Source organism: Cardiocondyla obscurior, linkage group LG02 (genome assembly GCF_019399895.1).
Source record: "Cardiocondyla obscurior isolate alpha-2009 linkage group LG02, Cobs3.1, whole genome shotgun sequence".
Classification (NCBI taxonomy): domain Eukaryota; kingdom Metazoa; phylum Arthropoda; class Insecta; order Hymenoptera; family Formicidae; genus Cardiocondyla; species Cardiocondyla obscurior.
In genome coordinates, this window is record NC_091865.1 from 11,655,048 (window position 1) to 11,672,893 (window position 17,846).

At 38.9% G+C, this 17,846-nt stretch overlaps 1 protein-coding gene across 1 annotated transcript in view; it reads left to right on the forward strand.

Annotated features, from left to right (window-relative positions):
* Mesr6 (misexpression suppressor of ras 6) overlaps window positions 1-17,846 on the forward strand; it is a 482,514-nt gene that overhangs the window by 275,269 nt on the left and 189,399 nt on the right. The gene's annotated exons all lie outside the window — the stretch shown is intronic.

Genomic DNA, 17,846 nt, shown 5'->3' on the forward strand with positions numbered 1-17,846 from the left:
ACATCCGGCTGCACATGCCCGGATGTGTACGACGATGTGCGCATGAAGTAAATCAAAACTCGACTTCGCCGATTGACAGTCGCGCGTTGTTCGCACGGCGAGATTTACCGCAATTCCAAACGAGCTACCAGCAAGTAGCGCGACTTCGTGGCAGACCGGTTGCACTCGGCGGATCTTTAAAGCAACCGCTTCGGCCGATGGAAAACACTTGTTAGCGCTCGGCGAGCGAATAAAGTGGTGCCTGTCCGAACTAAATGTAGATACATCTTTTATACGCGCTATCGCCAGCATCTGCAGCCCGCGATCGAGTTCTCTTTTGCTCTCTTTTCCTCTCCGTTCGTCCCCCGCGCCATCGACGCTGACCTCCTCTTCGCTCTGTCTCTTCTCTTCCTCTTCTCTTTTTCTTTCTCTTTCTTCATTTCTATCTCTCTCTCTCGAGACGTGTGTTTTGCCAACTTGGTACGTGGTCAGAGTTTTTCGTGGCACTTTACCAGTCTCTCGCACACTATTGAATTCCACTCGCCCCGACAAATGTCTAGTACTTTTGCAATCACACACCCGCAAGAAAAATATTCCGCAAATACTTGACGGATAATGGGAAACAAGATATTTTGTATCAGTGAAGAACAATTTTGTTCGGTACTTTGAATTGAATGTATTTCAGGAATTGTACAAACTATAATGTTTTTTTTTTTTTACTTTTTTTCTGTTTTCTTACAACACAATTATTTTAACATTGAAATCAAAAGATTTAAAATACGAATTGAAAATTATGTAAGTCATTTCTTTGAGTCCTTCTCTTACATTTTATATCTTATTTCAGACGTATCTTTACAAGGTTATCTACATAATCTAGGTTTAAAGTACAATAATTTTTGTATCGTAACGCAATTTAAAGCAAAAACCTAAACGTTTAGAGTCGATGTTTAATTCAAAGTATTATAATATGCAAATATATTAATACGTTATTTACGATAAAATAATAATATGAGGCATGCAAGAAGGATTAATTATAAATATTTTATAAATTTCTGAAAAAATAATTTCCTATTATAATTTTGGTATAATCGTTGGTTTCGAGAATTAAAATTCTTTATCATTCATCATTTTTAACAAGATACATAAGCAATTATTATTAAAAAATTTTGGACATATATCTAGCAAATTGTTAAAACTCGATATAGGTATACACTGAAAAAAAAATTATGTTAAATAAACTAAACCTTTTAATCAAACCCAGATTTAGTTAATCCAACAAAATATTTAATAAATCGAAGTAAATTGTGGTTTACACGGACAACAATTTACTTCGGTTAAATAATAATTTTTTTGTATTAACTAAATCTGGGTTCAGTTGAAAGGCTTAGTTTATTTAACAAAAAAAATTTTTTTTTTTAGTGTATGAGAACGAAACAACATCTGTGTAGTTACAAATTATTTTATTCTTCAATCCGATACGCATTCACTTGCCGCATTCACCAAGCAACACAATGAATCTGTATAGTATTAGCGAACATTACGCAAGCGGCTGAAGTGAATACCCAAGATTCGACGCAGAAGTCACGTTTTTTATAGCGTTTCCGTGTCGCGTCCCGCTGATTCCGCGTTCAGACTCGCGCACGTCGATAATTAATTAATACGTGTTATGCAACGCGTAGGCGGTGCCCACGCTCGTTGCCCGATGACGTTCGCATCCATTGAATTAGTAGAATATCCAAGCGCGCGCGCGCGGTCGTCTTTCAATCGCGCACGCAAATTCGCATCCGCGACGCGTAATCAACGGCGCCGCGTGAGCTCGAAATACGTTCGTGCGCTCGGCCGATCGCACGGGTGCCGATCCTGATGCATTGTTCTTGCACACGGTGAATTAGTCTTACGGACGGGGTCGAGCACGGCAAACACGGCGTGTTAATTAAAACGGTACCCCCCGTCGGCACGCGCGAGAATTCGCATTTCGCACATATGTCAAATCCGCTCTATACACGAGCCGTTCCTTTACGATATTAGATATACGCTTTTTCCCTGCTAAGTAAATTAATTTTTTTTTTTTTTTTTGCAAATTATCAATTTCAATATCTATCTTTACGGAATACCAAGTAACTCGATATGATTTGCAATTTGTTTTTTTATTAATGTAAAACGACGCTTGAATTCATAAAGCGGCCGCGAAAGAACTTGAAGCGCGAACAGAAACGAATCGAGACGGGGTATTTTTAATAAAAGATCAAAAGTATTCCGATCGAACTCCGTATGTTTTATCAACCCGGTAACGACGTGTCTTCTTATCTGCAAAAATCCCACCGTACAAATGCTGTCGGCGCTCGTAAAGACGTCAAGTCTACCCTCTTTTCGATCAACGTCGCACGGCACGTTCGAGCACGTTGAGGAGCCCAACATACGGCGGCAACGTTCGTCACGACGAGTCAGCACGTTTTGTAGGAGGGCTTGAACGAGCCTCGGTGCTCAGTATGCAAGCTCGGTGGTGGCCGCATCCGGTAGGTATGCGCTCACGCGCGCAAGCTCGGAAACTCACGTTGCATTATGTATCCGTCTGTCGATACCGGGCACCACGCGTCAGCGCGATGATAAGAATAGAATAATAGAATTTTCTATGAACCTCTCCCGTCGCCGGGGCGGCATTGGGGAAAGAAGAAGCTACCGCAAAACGAACAAAATATCTATAATACTCCCTCCATCTCTCTTTTCCTCTGTCTTTCTCTCTCTCTCTCTCTTTCTCTTCGTCGTCTTACTGACGAGATACGACAAGCCGCGTTCACCCGCTTGCGTCTCGCGTGTATCTCGTTGGCAGATCTCGCTTCGTATGTCTTTCTTGTCGATATCAACGCGAAAGTACCGTTAAAGTGCCACCGCGAGACAGACCCCCGTAGAAAAAAGAATTAGTCACGGTTCATCTTTTTACGTGACATAGAAATGCGTCGCTACCTTAAGAAGCAAAGCTTCTCGCAAGGAAAATCTTAGCCCGCGTGTCTCATTTTTCCTCGCACTCATACTAAAGCTGTGCATATTTTGGCGGCGGCTATCTTTTGCCTAATCGCGTTTTTCTCCTCGCTTCCGGGGAAAATGATGCCCGGCGTCGATGTCGACACTGCGTCGCGACGGCCTCGACCTCGTCGAAATAAATTGCGCGAGATAAGTTTCGCTCCCATATTTGCGTGCTACTGGGCTATACCATCTTAACGCTGCCGCGATTCTACGGCTGGTAATTGTCGGCCAATTACCGTGGCGCTGACGTATTTAGTCGCATGCGAAAAGAGCCGTCCATTGTTCGCCTTCCCGCCTCGGTACCCGCGCTCCTAATTATGTATAATGTCCGCCGGGAAATCGCGAGCGATACATCCGCGAACGTGCGTCTCATTCCATTGTTTACGCGAGCAATCGACGCCTTTCCCTGGGTAAAACTGTAAAAGTCACCGGAAAATCTAGGAAATGGCCGCTCGTTAAAAGTCAATTTTCTACGTGACTGTCCGCAACTAGCAACGTAATGTACACACATCAATGTAATAATGGACATTTTCTATGCCATATCCTTTTACGAGATTCGACGTATTAACTCTCCATACGTTACAAGTATAAATTATACGCAAATACCTTTTTTTTCCTCTCCTCTTTTTCTCCTAGCGATTTGCACGCACTTTGATGTCTTTATAGTCTACAATGTCGACTGCAACAGCTTGGAAATGCTAAGTTGTAGGAAAAGTGCTAAATTAATTCCGTGTTCTCCTTTAGATTCAATTTGAAATGCAAGTCACAGTAAAAAAAAAAGAAAAAAAAATGATAGGGATAGAAAACCTGATAAGAGCGCTAAGATAAGAGCGCTCCGTGCTCGTTGTGTAACGTAATCGGCAACGACGGCGACGTCGGCGGTGCGTAATTTGTTCTTGTACGATTTTCATGCTTATTTATTATATTATCTGCATTAACATCGTATTTATTATCGCGCACGCTTGCATTCCATGTTTTTCCTACGTTCATCCGGCATATTTTTCATCGAACCCACCGTGCTCGCCGCGCTTTCTTCTTCCTACGATGGCGCAAATTACGGTCGTCGGGACCTTTAATTCTCTAATCAATGACTCGGCTCTCGCCGCGCCGCGCTAAAGCACGATAACACTTTTGTGGACACCTGTAGCTTCTAGTTAAGCAAACCTACGATTACCTGTTATTATAGCAGGCTGGATACACGCGGTAGATAGAGGATAGACAACATTGTCTTGCTTCTCGTGGCATAATTAACTCTCGCGTTATTAATTAGCGTTGGTGGTACGTTATCGTGTAGCTTGTCCTGTCCACCCAGTTGCACTCGCAAGCTAGTTCTTATGTGTCTTTCGCTTTTTACGTAACTTGCGTCACGAACAGATGTGTAATGATATAGCGTGAGTTTTTATTATACTGTTTATGGCGGTTAATTCACCGTTTTCTATAAACATCATCAAATATAAACTTAAAACGATTACTGTAGCGATTAATCTAGTCTCCGCTATCAGAGAAAATTATTCTTTACCTTTAATTTTATGAAGTTTTTTTTTTCTTTTTTTTTTCCTTTAATTTATTAACGAAGTAATTAATTTAAAATGACGTTAACAGCGCTTTGTTATTGCTATAAATAATTTCAAACAATCTGTGTCTATAATAGAACACATTCGTGTACTCCAATTTCGGGATTTATTAGTGTTGGCTATGTTAGAGGATACTGTAGTATCAAATTAATCCCCATGGGAATGACTGATCCTTTAAGCTTGGCGAATCTACCTATAAGCTCACTACATTGCGGCATTTTCGTACATCTATGTATATAACGTAGATATATACAATATATCTGCGCATTATATGATCATAAAGTAGAATTAAAAAAATTGATTACATTTACAAGAAATTTACCCAGACAGAGGATGCTTTTTGTAACTCTCAACAATCATATAATTGTGTAATCGTTGGCCGTATCGAAACAGAAAAATCTCGCCTTGTTTAATGTGATTACAATCACTTATATCAAATCATCGTCGTTAGACTTTACTTAATAATGACACACGGGTGGTACGTCTACACATATTCGTTAATTACGAAATTAACAATAATTAAAGTTGAGAAAGAACTGAACGGAGGTTGTTTCTTCAAGAACTGAAAACGGTAGGCGCGGATAAGTTCGTTCGCCCACACGGGCGTCTATCAATAGCTTCTTTCGTCAGGTCTATCATGCGATGTTAGGTCATTACAAGTTGTAAATTACGCGACGAGCACACGCATGCAACCGAGAACCTGAGTATCAGCATAAAATCACACATACAGAATCGGAGCCGTGACGGAAAGAGTGATATCATCGGTGGCGATGGTCTACCGATATACAGTCGATATCGACGTATCAAATCTTTTCGATAGTCATAATGATACACGATAATTAATCTTACATATAGGTATATATACATCATCGATTTTATTTAATCTTTTTATTTCTGAAACGATTAAAATGCACTTAGCCATAATCGAAAAATCGTAACTTTCAAATTATATCTTAGACCATCTGAATCTGCAAGATAGCATTTATTATTCTTTTGCGAGATAAATCATTTGGAGATAATAAAACATTACATTTTATCAATATTATATTACATGAAAATTATGTATAAAAATAATTTTTTTAAATTAATTTTGCTTATATATTTTACACACATTTTTTTTGTTATAATAATGTAATGAAATAAACAATGGAATTTTTTAGTATATATATAAAAACTTTTTTAATTAAATAAGTTCTTTTAATATACATATGTATGTTTAGCAATTTTTAATAACCGTAATAAAGTAGAATTGTGTGTTACGTCAAAAGAAAAATAAATTGACATATCTGCATATTATTACTCTATCTGTCAACGACCTCGTGTTGTAAAGTGTACTTATATTTTTTGGGAACCATATGGTCTAAAAAAGAAAAGTGGCAACGGATAAAATTTCGGCTGCACGAAATTTCAGCAAAACTTAACATTTCCGTCTGTAAGGTCATTGACTTTCATTGTCACAGACAATACGGTACGCATGGCGTTTTCGTTGCAAGTGGCGGGTTCAATGCGCTCTTACGTTCTATGTTGCATACCACCTGTAGGGAAGTCATGCGCTTATGCGCCGAGCATGTCGCGGAACCATGTCCTCTGAAAATTGACGGTGTTTTCGCGGGAGCATCAATTACGTGACTACGCACTGAGAAAAAAAAAATTTTTTGATGTTACGTTACTATAACAAAACGCAAGTATCTGCAATAAATTCTATTTGCCGCTGTTGCGACGGCGAATAACATTGTCGTAGCGGTAACAAATATGATTCGTAACTTTTGATTTGTTACGCAAATATGATTTGTATCGCGAACCATGTATAATTTGTAAAAATGGCAAGCAACGAGATATTATTTGCAATATCAACTGAATAATTTGTGTTCTTGGCGAGAACTTTGCTAAGAACGCAAATTATTAAGTGGCAAATGCATTTTGTTGTTCCGTTGCAACGGAAGACCGGGCTGAAGGGAAAATAAGGGAGGGTGGGAGGGTGCGGAAAATGGCTATACGACGTGTTTGTACGACCGCGCGCGTGCTGTTTGTGTGTACCCGGTGATCGAAATCAACCGTGCTCGAAGCTCGCGACATACGGTCCCCCGGAGTCATTGACACCGAGAGCCGCCATAGAGTTCAATTGGATGCCCCTGTGATTTTAGACTCGCCGTTGATTTACGGATTGCGCCGAGAGAAAGGCAATTCGCATTGCATTCGAATTCACAACGAAAGGTACATCGTACGTTCGAATTACTCGAGGAGTATACAAATGCTTTGCAAAATGTTAATTAAACTCGTCGATTATAGAAGATGAATAAGCACTTGCTCGAGAATAATTTTTACCCGACGCTTTAATGCTCTATTAATAATTATAGCATTAATTGCTTTGAAGAATATTAAATACGTCGATAAGAAACTGTCTATTTAAAAATAATATTATATTTTATTAAAAACGAGAGAGGAAGAGAAAGAGAGAAAAAGTATATTTCCGCAATTTTTTCATTTTCTATAAAATATAAATAGCAGGGTGAATTATTTGTATAATTCACTTGTTCTCTGAATGCCTGAGATATCTTTTAGACAGCTCTGCTTATTGAGATGGTTCTTTCTTAACACGATAATTCAACAATAGCGCATTCTATAATGCACACAATCATTGATTACATAATGGTTGCACTTACACGGTAATCTCATTCATTACGAAACATTAACACTCTTCCGCGCAACATCTGCTATCGATAATGGGTTAACTGTTGAACACAACTATCCGCAATCAGCAAGGAATTCGCATTACGCATTGCGGCAACTAAGATTCCGACGATTTATCCCGCAATCAAGACTCTTTTCATAGATACTCGTCAGTCTTTGAACCGACAAACAGAACGATATTCTCTATTCCCATCTATGACGTCGCTCAGAATCATTAGCGATCATTTAACGAAAGTTAAGTAGTCTCTATCTTTTTTTTTTTTTTTTACTATTTTTTTACCAGTGCTTTTTTTTTATTAACGTAATCAGTTTGCAGCCTCAAAGAAAACACAGTTGCAATTATCACTGTACGAAGTTGTTTTTAAAATTAATCTGTCGAATGTTTTTTTTTTATGAAATCGCGGACATTAATTTGCAATAAAACTGACTGTAATATGTAAATGTAAAATCTAGCGTTACGAGGCTGAGTTGTCGAAATTAAGATAAATTATATATAATTTGATATCGAATTACATTCTTCGTAATCACGAGAGTCAGCAAGGCAATTTGCGATATGATAAAGTACCTGAGCTGTAAAGTGTCGAATGATACATCAGTATTTTTTTTTTTATTATTATTTTTTTTTTATTTTGAGATTATCGACTTCAGAGAGCAGTCCGTCACTTTATCAGAGTTTCGGCAAACGCGTTGTTATCGTTATGTAATAATCACTATCGTTAAAACGTCGGCTTGTATCGCGACGTATCGCTTTAGAGCGTTCCAGAACGACAAGATCGATAATATGTAAGTCTATAAATATTTTCAGCACGCGTATACTTTCCGATATGCACAAGTGATTTATTTATAGATAAATGTACAAACTACAGATATCATGTCACATGTAAACGTGATGCAGTTATGATGTCATTCTCGTTTTTTTTATAATTACAATCGTAGATTAATCAAAATGACTTCGTAAAAAAGAGAGAGAGAGAGTAAAAAAGTACTTTGTCATACAAAGAACATTTCGTATAACACAAGCATTCTAAATCAATTCAAATTCTTCCAGTTTTGATAGATTCGATCGAACGAATTGTATCGATCTTTGAAATCGTATTTACAATTTTTATTCAAAATTTATTAAATAACTTTAAGAAAAATAAATTACTAAAGTAGAAAAAAAAAAAATATTTGCAACTCTTTATACAGTTAATATTAATATAAAAAAATAATTTTAAATAATGAAGAACATAACGAGTTAGGCTAGTCTCTCTTTACAAAGTTCACTGTCCTCAGTTCACTGATCAATATTCTCACTAATGACCAGTCGAAAGTTCACGTGTGCGTTTTTACGCATCGCCGCGTAAAAGTGCACCGAAAGTCTTGGTGGAGGCAACGACTTCCGATATATCATATGGTGTCGAACGCATGACACGCGTCAATACGTAACATTTTTGACATGTGCGACGTTATATTGTATTCGCTTAGTACTTAAACACGCTTGTACGTGCCAGTAAGAAACTGTTTCCGCGCTGAGGGCAATGAGCTTCATACTGAAAAGCGCAAGCATGCCACAATCGTATCCGCCCATCGCCCTTTACGCCTTTTTAAAGTAATGACCACTGTCATTTCTTCAATTGTTCGACGAAAGGGCGATAACCTTCACCATGTTTTACGAAGTATACTAAAATGTTGGCCGTTGAAGTTACGCCGATCGCATTTATTTTGAACGACGATCTGCAGGGTGTATTTTACGCGACTTCTTTCTCAGGATCTATCACGCGATGTCCCACTGGGATCCTCACAAAGGAAGAAATGACACGAGCGGGGGGGTCTAGTATGCAAAATGGGATCCGTTTTTCGGTTCGCTCCGAATATTGATGTATAGCTAAGTATGTAGATGAGCGTGAGAATGCAGCTCGTGCCGGATGGTGGTGCGAATAGGGCGAACCGGAAGTAAACCAGTTCCCCTATCCTTCGTGGTTCCTCCTGCTCTCGCGGCGCGTATTCATTCTTCCCAAAGCTACACTTTTGCCACTGACTTTTACGAATAAAAACGACGCGAGCGTAAAATATTTAAAGGAAAGTACAAAACGAGTTCGCGAAGATAAGATTTTAAAAATTTCAAAAATTTCTTTGTCAAAAAGGTATTTACATATTATTTTGTTTAAAGTTACAACTTTTGCCATTTCTTCTTTTTTTTTTTTTTTTTTTTTTTTTTGCGTTGAATTTTTATTGAAAGTCATAATTCCCTTGAAACATCTTCATCTTAATATATCTCTGCCTCTGTTCCTCTTTATTTTTTCGTACTTCGTGTTTGTTAAACCCCAAAAATGTATATTGTTTAACAATAACGTGAGGGGACTAAATTGGCATTCGTGGTTTGAAAAGCGGAAGCGAGTTATTCGGCTAGCATTTGTATCCAATTGGTTCTACCAATTTCGCCAGAATTTATTGGATTGATCTAGTTGTTTGACTAGAATAACCGCAGAATATTCTGATAGAATAATACATGGTTTACCAACGTGTACACGTATGCGTTGTTGTTACATCCAACAGGTATGAAGTAATGTTGTAAGTATCCAAACATTGGTCGGCAATTTAAAGAATAGATATATTCGTCATATTAAAGTACATTTAAAAATATCTTTACATTATATTCAAAAAAAAAAAAAGAAGGAGAAATTTTATTTTATTACTTCTGTAATATCATACGTTTTTTCTTTTCTTATTTATCTGTCGTCCTTTTACTTTTTTACTTTCCTTTTACTTTTGCATTCTGTTTTGCTGTCCCTTTTTGCTTCCGCAACGGCCTCCTGCTGTTGAAATATCTGTTTAAACCTACAAGGGGTACGAAAACGGGACCGGGGGATAAACAACAAGGAATTAAATATACAATAAAGTGCGGAGTCCGGACACCGAAAGGGCGTGGTGGGGTGGCGAAGCGGTAAAAGAGGAAAACTCCTTTACCGGCGGCCATTCCGCCACCCTCACCCTCTCGTTGCACCCTCCCCTTCCTCCCCCCGACTCCAGGCCACCCGCATAAATAAATCCAATTGGCTCAAATAAAATGTACGAAACGAAGTCGCGCCAATGGCCGGGCTATATTTTATTTTCTCTCATTTTCTTTCCCTCTTCGCGCGACGCTTTCGCTCTTTCTCGCTTCTTCTTCTTCGCCCGCCCCCTCGCGTCATCCCTTTTCGTATTCATCTGCAGTTCTTTTTCTCTCGTTTCGCTTTCTCGTCCTCGCCTCTATCCCTGCGACGACGGTAGGATAATTCAATCTCGACTTTTCACGGATTTCCCATCAAAGGAGACATACCGGTTACGAGCTGAGAGATTTCTCTTTCTCGGCGCGTCTGCAGTTGCTCTGACTTTTTGAATCGAAACCATCCTTATTTCTTATTCGTTTTTACTAACCGCGGCCCCTTCCGTGCATTTTCTGTCACCACAATATACATATTTCAACTTACCTTGATATTTCGTATTAATATCCGAGATACATTGTTAAATGTTACAGAATTATAACGCTGCGCTTTATTTTTGATTCGTAATACTATTCTTATGCACGCATACAGGAATATACATGCACGCATGTAGGAAAATTAAACCGTTTCTAATTGTTTTCATATACAAATCCATTTACGAGATATATTGTTATTAATTTAATTAAATTTGAATTAACAGATATCGTGTTGTAATTATACATTTTACAACATTAACACACAGCAAAAATATATTGCCGAATAGTTTATTAATATTTAATTTACCATGACCTGAATACAATTATTTTTATTATTGAGCATTATAGTAAGTTGATTACAATGAAACAACAATGAACATTACATTAAAACGTATAATGTCATTGATAATACATTACAAATCATGATTCATGAAACCGCGTTAGTTACTCGATATTTAATTAATTTACATCATAATAAATCAATTGTACACTACTGTGTTTAATTAAATTATTAATTTAATAATTGTACAGGTTTCAAATCAGTTCTCTTTCTTTCACAGGCAGTTCTCTTTAATATTTAACGCCACTATAAAGTTACAATAAAGTACCTAGAATTAATAATTTTTTTCTTTTTTAATTACTAATTTGGATTGGCGTTCTTACAAAATCTTACTAATAAAAATGTATTACAAACTTTTCCGGTTTGCGATTGTCAATGTGCAAGAACGTTTCCGGTCCACGTGGATCGGAACACGTGAAACGGTGGTTTCTTCATTAACAAGGCGCTCGGTCTTGGAAGAAAAGCAAATTTCGTTGGGGCAGGTCACTTGCGTAATTACCTTCTCTCACGAAAGTCCCAGCTCGAAGTTCGGTCTCGGTGGCGATGGCGGCAACGGCCCCCCTCAAGGTCGTCTCTCATCCCTCGCAATTAAGCTCTCTGACAATTAGATCGATAAACGCAAGGAAGCGCTCTTTATGCCACCCGTGCTGGGGCGTTTATGCGCTTCATGTAACAGCTCTCTCTTTTCACAGTTTTTTTTTCTCGTTCTCTCACTTTTATTCACATTCCACCAACGATAACGAATCGATGAAATTACAGTATGCCGTTAAGATTCGTCTAGGATCTCTTTAATTAAGTGTTACCTTACAACTCGTTTCGAATAAAATATTTGGGAAGGAAAAGAAAAAAAATTGTACACACCTCCTATTTAGTTCTCTACTTTTTAAGGGTGGAAATAACAAATGCTATGTTACTGTGGTATAATTCCTGAATTTCTCAATTTTATGCATCAAGTTTACTTATATTTTTTTTTTTTTTTTTTTCTTTTTTTTTTCTTTACAAGTTGTATGTCACTCTTTGCGTTTTTATATAGCTTTGTTTAAGATTAAAAAAACAAATGTTTCTTGTAACTTTGTACGTATGAGAGGGTAGATAGAGTGGTACTCTTTAGATTTTGTAGAATAGAATTCTGAGTTGTTAGAAGGATGAAAGGGTTGAGGGGGAGTTATTTTATGCCCGTTGCAACCCTTGGGGAAACCGGATAAGAACCAACATTGCCATCTATCGTAGATGATAAGAAAGAGGATTTCCTTCGCAGTTTCCGGGGAAGCCGCAACCCCGTTGGGTGACGTGACGAGCGACACCGACGCTATGCGTCCAAGATGGCTGTGGATCGTTAAACGGTCACGCGCAAACTCCTCAGGGAATAGAGGGTGGGTTTGGGGGTGTCTTTGCTCTTTAATAGCGTCGAACAGTAGTTACGATCTCAGATCGCCACAGTTAACTTATCAGATCGTTCCTATTCACTATCCGACCCATCGCGTGCAAAGTGTAACAAACAAAACTTCGTACGTGAGTAATTCATAAAGAAAACAGCGGACGCTGTCATGCTAATGAACCCGTGAAGCATTTAATTAAATTTGTCTATTATTGTTCCGCACTTGATCTCCTTAAAGCATATATTTATATAAAATTTATATAAAGATCTAGAAATAAAAAGGAAATAGCTAAAATGTTTTATAAAGTTACAATTTCTTTGTATGACTTTTGAACCGTAAAGTATATCAATATTGAAGTCGGAACGATATGAAACTCGTTTTTAATCGTAGGCACAACATGAGGCGAGTTTGTTCGTACAAGAGGTCAACTCTCTTTCATTCTTTCTCGAAATTATTATTCTTTACAAAAGATCGTAGGCCGTGGCGCAAACAGTGCTTACGTACGAGTCTGAATGAAGGAATGTGGATTGCATAATTTAAATAATTCAGGACTGACCCTGACCTGGGTTAGGCTACGGAGTGACCTGCAGCCGGCGATTACAATCACAATGCACCGCCAAGTTCTCAGGGTAAGACAGGTAGCGCCGTCTGACCCGCATACATTAAATCCAAATCATCGGTCTGTGCACGTGTGCACATATATAAATATATGTATATTCGAGCGTATGTATATGCGTGAAATGCTCCACCTTCCCACCTCTGATGAAATCTTCGCCCGATCTTTTCTCAGCGCACCATCAGGATTTTCAAAAGGGTCGGATCTTTTCTTGGCGAAAACCGAATTAGATTTCCTTTCCTTGATTCAATTTCGTTCGAATATCCGATTTTCGATATCGTGTTTCGCAGAAATGTCCAATTTCGATTTCGAGTTGATAATTATATTACAAATTAATATAAATTCTTGAAATTTCTTTCTATTTTTGACAATCGATTGAAATATTTATTGTTCCCCGTCGAAACATTAAATAAAAAGGCTGCTAAATACGAGCAGGAATTTCTGTCTGGTGTCACCCGATAAAAACAAAACTCCACGGTTATTATTTCACTTTCGTCCTTCTTTTCTTTCCGCCAGCACCACGGTGAAAAAGCAGTAACTATTCCCGATGCGACGCGCTAATCATTAATTAGCTCTTTCTTTAATCAGCGTCTGACTCGGATGCCCCGATAGTTTTTACCGAGACGATAAAGTCCGCGACAACGGCGACAGAACGTAAACGGACGGCGGGAACGTCGCTTGACGTGGCGAACGCGATGGAATGTCGAAGCATAACCATCTTCACGAGAACAGCGATAATTCGTTTGTACGTTTCTTCGGTCGCGTCGAGCGGAAATTGGCAAAACAGTTTATACACAGAAAGATACTAGCGTTCCGACGTCTTCTGTATCTTTCTGCGAACTTCTGTAATTATTTTCGTTTGATCTTTTGCAAAGCTTAAAAAAAGAAAAAAAAATATATATATATATAGCATCTTACGAAAGAATTGAAAAAAGAAAGTTCTCGTGAATTTCTCAATAATTAATTTGCTAAATAAGCTAGTGGGACAAATAATTTACGCTCGATTAATTATAAACAGTTATAAGTATTATGAGATAAATTGTACGATATTAAATTTGCACATTCCACAATATTAAACATTATTACAGTTCGATACTTTTGATATTTATATTGATAATATGTTTAGATAAGAACGTTACGTTGCTTGCTAAGAGCGAAGCTGACAGTAGATTAACAGCTTAAAAAGGAAAAATGTCCGCGGCTGCATTAGCAATCGTCTAGATAGCATCTCGATAATTTTACAGTGTTTACGCCAACATTCAATTATAAACTCATTAAACGACTTGACCTACGGCATTTCAGGATAATTTCTCGTCCCGAGGGTTCGCGAGAGGAGCGCGTAAAACTTCCCGGCAGATATTAATCACGCGCGATAGATCGAGCATGGATTTAGTTGTCCATTGAAGTTGTCGAGTCTCCTGCGGCGTTTGTATCTTCGCAGGGTGTTTCGCGAGGAGGGATGGCTCCGATCCCGCACCGTTATGTCCTGCGTCGAGCTTAGTTTCGCGTCGGGGCACCTACCAGTGACCGTCCGCGTCGCGATAATCATCGATATTTTCTCTTCCGCATACCGATTTCGTAGCTGAACGTGACCCGGTGAGCAGAAATTGCGGCGTGCGGTCGATACCCGATACGATAATGGGCAACAACGCAGAGAAATTTCTCTCCGTGGCCCCGGATACCCCGCGACAACGCGATGCCGCGTACTCGTAAGATTCAGGATCGCCGATTTTTTGCGATAAAAATCAGAAAAATACGCCCCGACGCCGGGGGAGAGGGAGGAGGAATTCGCGGACGCTCGGAAATTTAAGAAAAAGAAAAAAAGAAAAAATTATGTAGCAAATAAGTTTTTATTTACTCGTCTGTAAAATAGAGTTTATTAAACATTTTTCTCCGGAAGGAAATACAATTTTTATAAATAAAAAAAAACTGCAACGAGGACATTATAGTACAATAATATTAATTATAAGCAATTATATTTACAAAATGATTCAATATTTGAAGAGATGCAAAAGGAAATGCGGCACTCGCTGCGTCGCGAGATCGGCGTCGATTGTTTGTGCGCTTTCGGTCGATCTTGTTGACGGATTTGCTGTCATCAGTTATTCGCCTACGGCAATACGAACAATCGAATGGTGAATTGACGTAACACAGTGCGGTCGCGAAATCTCGTATTCTCAAAGGAATCGTTTAGCGTGCACGCGCCCATGAAGGTGCGTAACGTCGCGTGTCCTCTCGCTGTGTCGTTGAGGAGCCCTTCTGTTTATTCTGCACTTTAATAGCGCGCCTGCAATCCTTGCAACGTGGACACGTGGAGGAACGCGTTTCTCTCTACATTTTCCTCCTCTCCTCTCTCTTTTTCTCTTTCTCTCTTTCTCTCGTTTCCTTTTTCTCTGTTTCTTGTATTTCTCTTCTTTCTTTCTCTATTCATCTCTCCCTTTTCCCCGCTACTTCGTTCTCGAGCTCTTTCTTTCTTCCGTTTGTCTCCCTCGCACCGTCGGTGGTCCTTCAGGACTCGAGGAGACACAAGCCGCCCGTGGAGAACATGTTCTCCAAGAGCAACGTCAATATTGACACATCCTTGGTGCAAATCGACAAATGCGTTTTGCGCTTCTGGAACTCACGCAATACAACGGGGTACTTCTACGATGGGTTCTGTAACCTGGATCGAACGTCAATAGCTTTCATTTAAGTACTGGAAATCGTAAAAGACGGCTATATACTTATCTTATTAACCTTAAACGCTATTTGAAATACTTCATGTTTCTTTCGGATAGAGACTTTTTTTTTATATTTTAGTTGTACATGTTTAGAAACAATTTTTATTAAATTGTGTATATGTACACGATGTTAACGTATTCAAATGCACGTTATTGAAAATTAAACGTTTAATTTTGTTGAACAAAAATAATTAAAATTGTAATTCTAAATATGTTGTATGTTATAAAAAATTTAAAGATTGTAAAATATTATCCTTTACGATTTCCATTAGGCTTATCTGTCAATCAGTTACTTTTCCAACGGTGTCGCATTTTCGCTTAGATCGTAAGTGTTGATATTCAGCGATATCGTAAGCGGACAAGAAAGAGAGAGAAAAAAAGCATCACAGCTTGTAAGTGACGAGAAAGCGCTTGTGACGACAGCGATACTAATTTCGCTTCTGCATTCCATTGGCACGTTGCTGTTTTAAGGCTGCTGACAAGCGCATGCAAGGTGTGTCTTGAAGCGGTTGCAGTCTCGCCGAGAAACGGAATTTTTATTGGTGTACCGAGAAAAATAAGGGAATAACCGGGAAAAGCGCTTGCGCCTGAGCAATCTTGCAAAACACGTGGAGAAAAACATGAAACTTTTTACAAAAATAAAGGATTTCGACTGTACGTACTTAAGATTTACGTTTTGCGCCTCGTCCACGTTTCATCTAGTTCACTTTATCGCGATAATAAAATTCAGTTTTTATTTTTCCATATTAAGTTTTCTAATCGCGGCAGACGCTTTGTAAAAAAACACGAGGCCACGTTTTAAAAAATATATAAGTATATAAATTTTTATAATATAATATTAGTTTCTACAAGATATTTTGTTAACGTAAAAAAAAAAAAAAAACAACCAGCTTACGTTTTATGCGCTTATAATTCTTGGAGGGGAAAAAAAATCAAAGTCGAATCAGGGACTATAACAGCGTCGGCGTAATATTTTCATCCTTTGTAGAAGTCGGCTCGCATGTTAGAAACGCTCAGCCTCACGAAGTCGAGAACTTCTGGCTTTGATGGGGATTTAACATCGACTTCGAGTTCTCGAGAATCACGATTCGGTGACGTGTGGCTTAGCCAGCATATCCCGGATACCACCGCGGACGGATGCATATAAACGTAAAGTTTACTGTTACCGGAGGGGTCAATACATGTTGACTTGGCCATAGAAATGAACATTTATCCGCGGAAGTAGGCAACTACTTCTAACGGATAAGGTTGACCAGGGAAATACAGTTGCAACAATCTTTCAGTCGATTGAATTCCTTCGGAAATGCTCGCCTCTTACCTTCAGTACTCGACCGCAATGCTTATCGCAATAGATTTATAAGCGAAGCTGCGATAAAAGCGTGCAGAATCTTCGTCGCTCTTGTCTCGTTAAAATAATAAGTAATATTTAATTGAAGTTCCATTACACCGTCCACTTCTCCGCCTTTCCGACGAATGTTTAGAATAGCTGGACGTAGGCGAAAGAATTTCATGCATTCGATGATAGCCGACCGTATCCTTCGACTTTATATCTTCCGAATGTCATTTCTCGCGGTCGAAAACGGGCGGGATTCGGTAAATGTATGTTTACTTTGCTACATCGTGATAATGTTGCGCACGGGTACATACCGAGCTAAAATATACGATCGCAGGATCAGGGCGTGCTGAATTAAGGTGGCACGAGCGAATCCATGCAAGTGGTCTACCGCTTCCTGGTAGCCTCGATAGTGCTTAATCGGCGGCTTTGTGAGGAGCGGTCTCGCGGGACAACAATTCGAGAGTAATTCTTCGGATCGTAAACAACTCCTTTTCCTGCTCTTCCTTCTGGCTCCCGAGTATCTAGCTCGTTGTATCACCGCGAGAAGTTAAATCGCACTCGTGCGAATCGAAAGCGCATTCTGGTAGCACAAATCAAATAAAATCACCACGCGATCGCAATTCCGATCATACCATATTCCTTATACCGCATTAATTTTTAATCTATCGAACTGCTTTCTATATAGACAGCTACGAATGCTGTTTGACAGATCGTGGCACTTCGAGAACAATTCCGTGGAGAGACA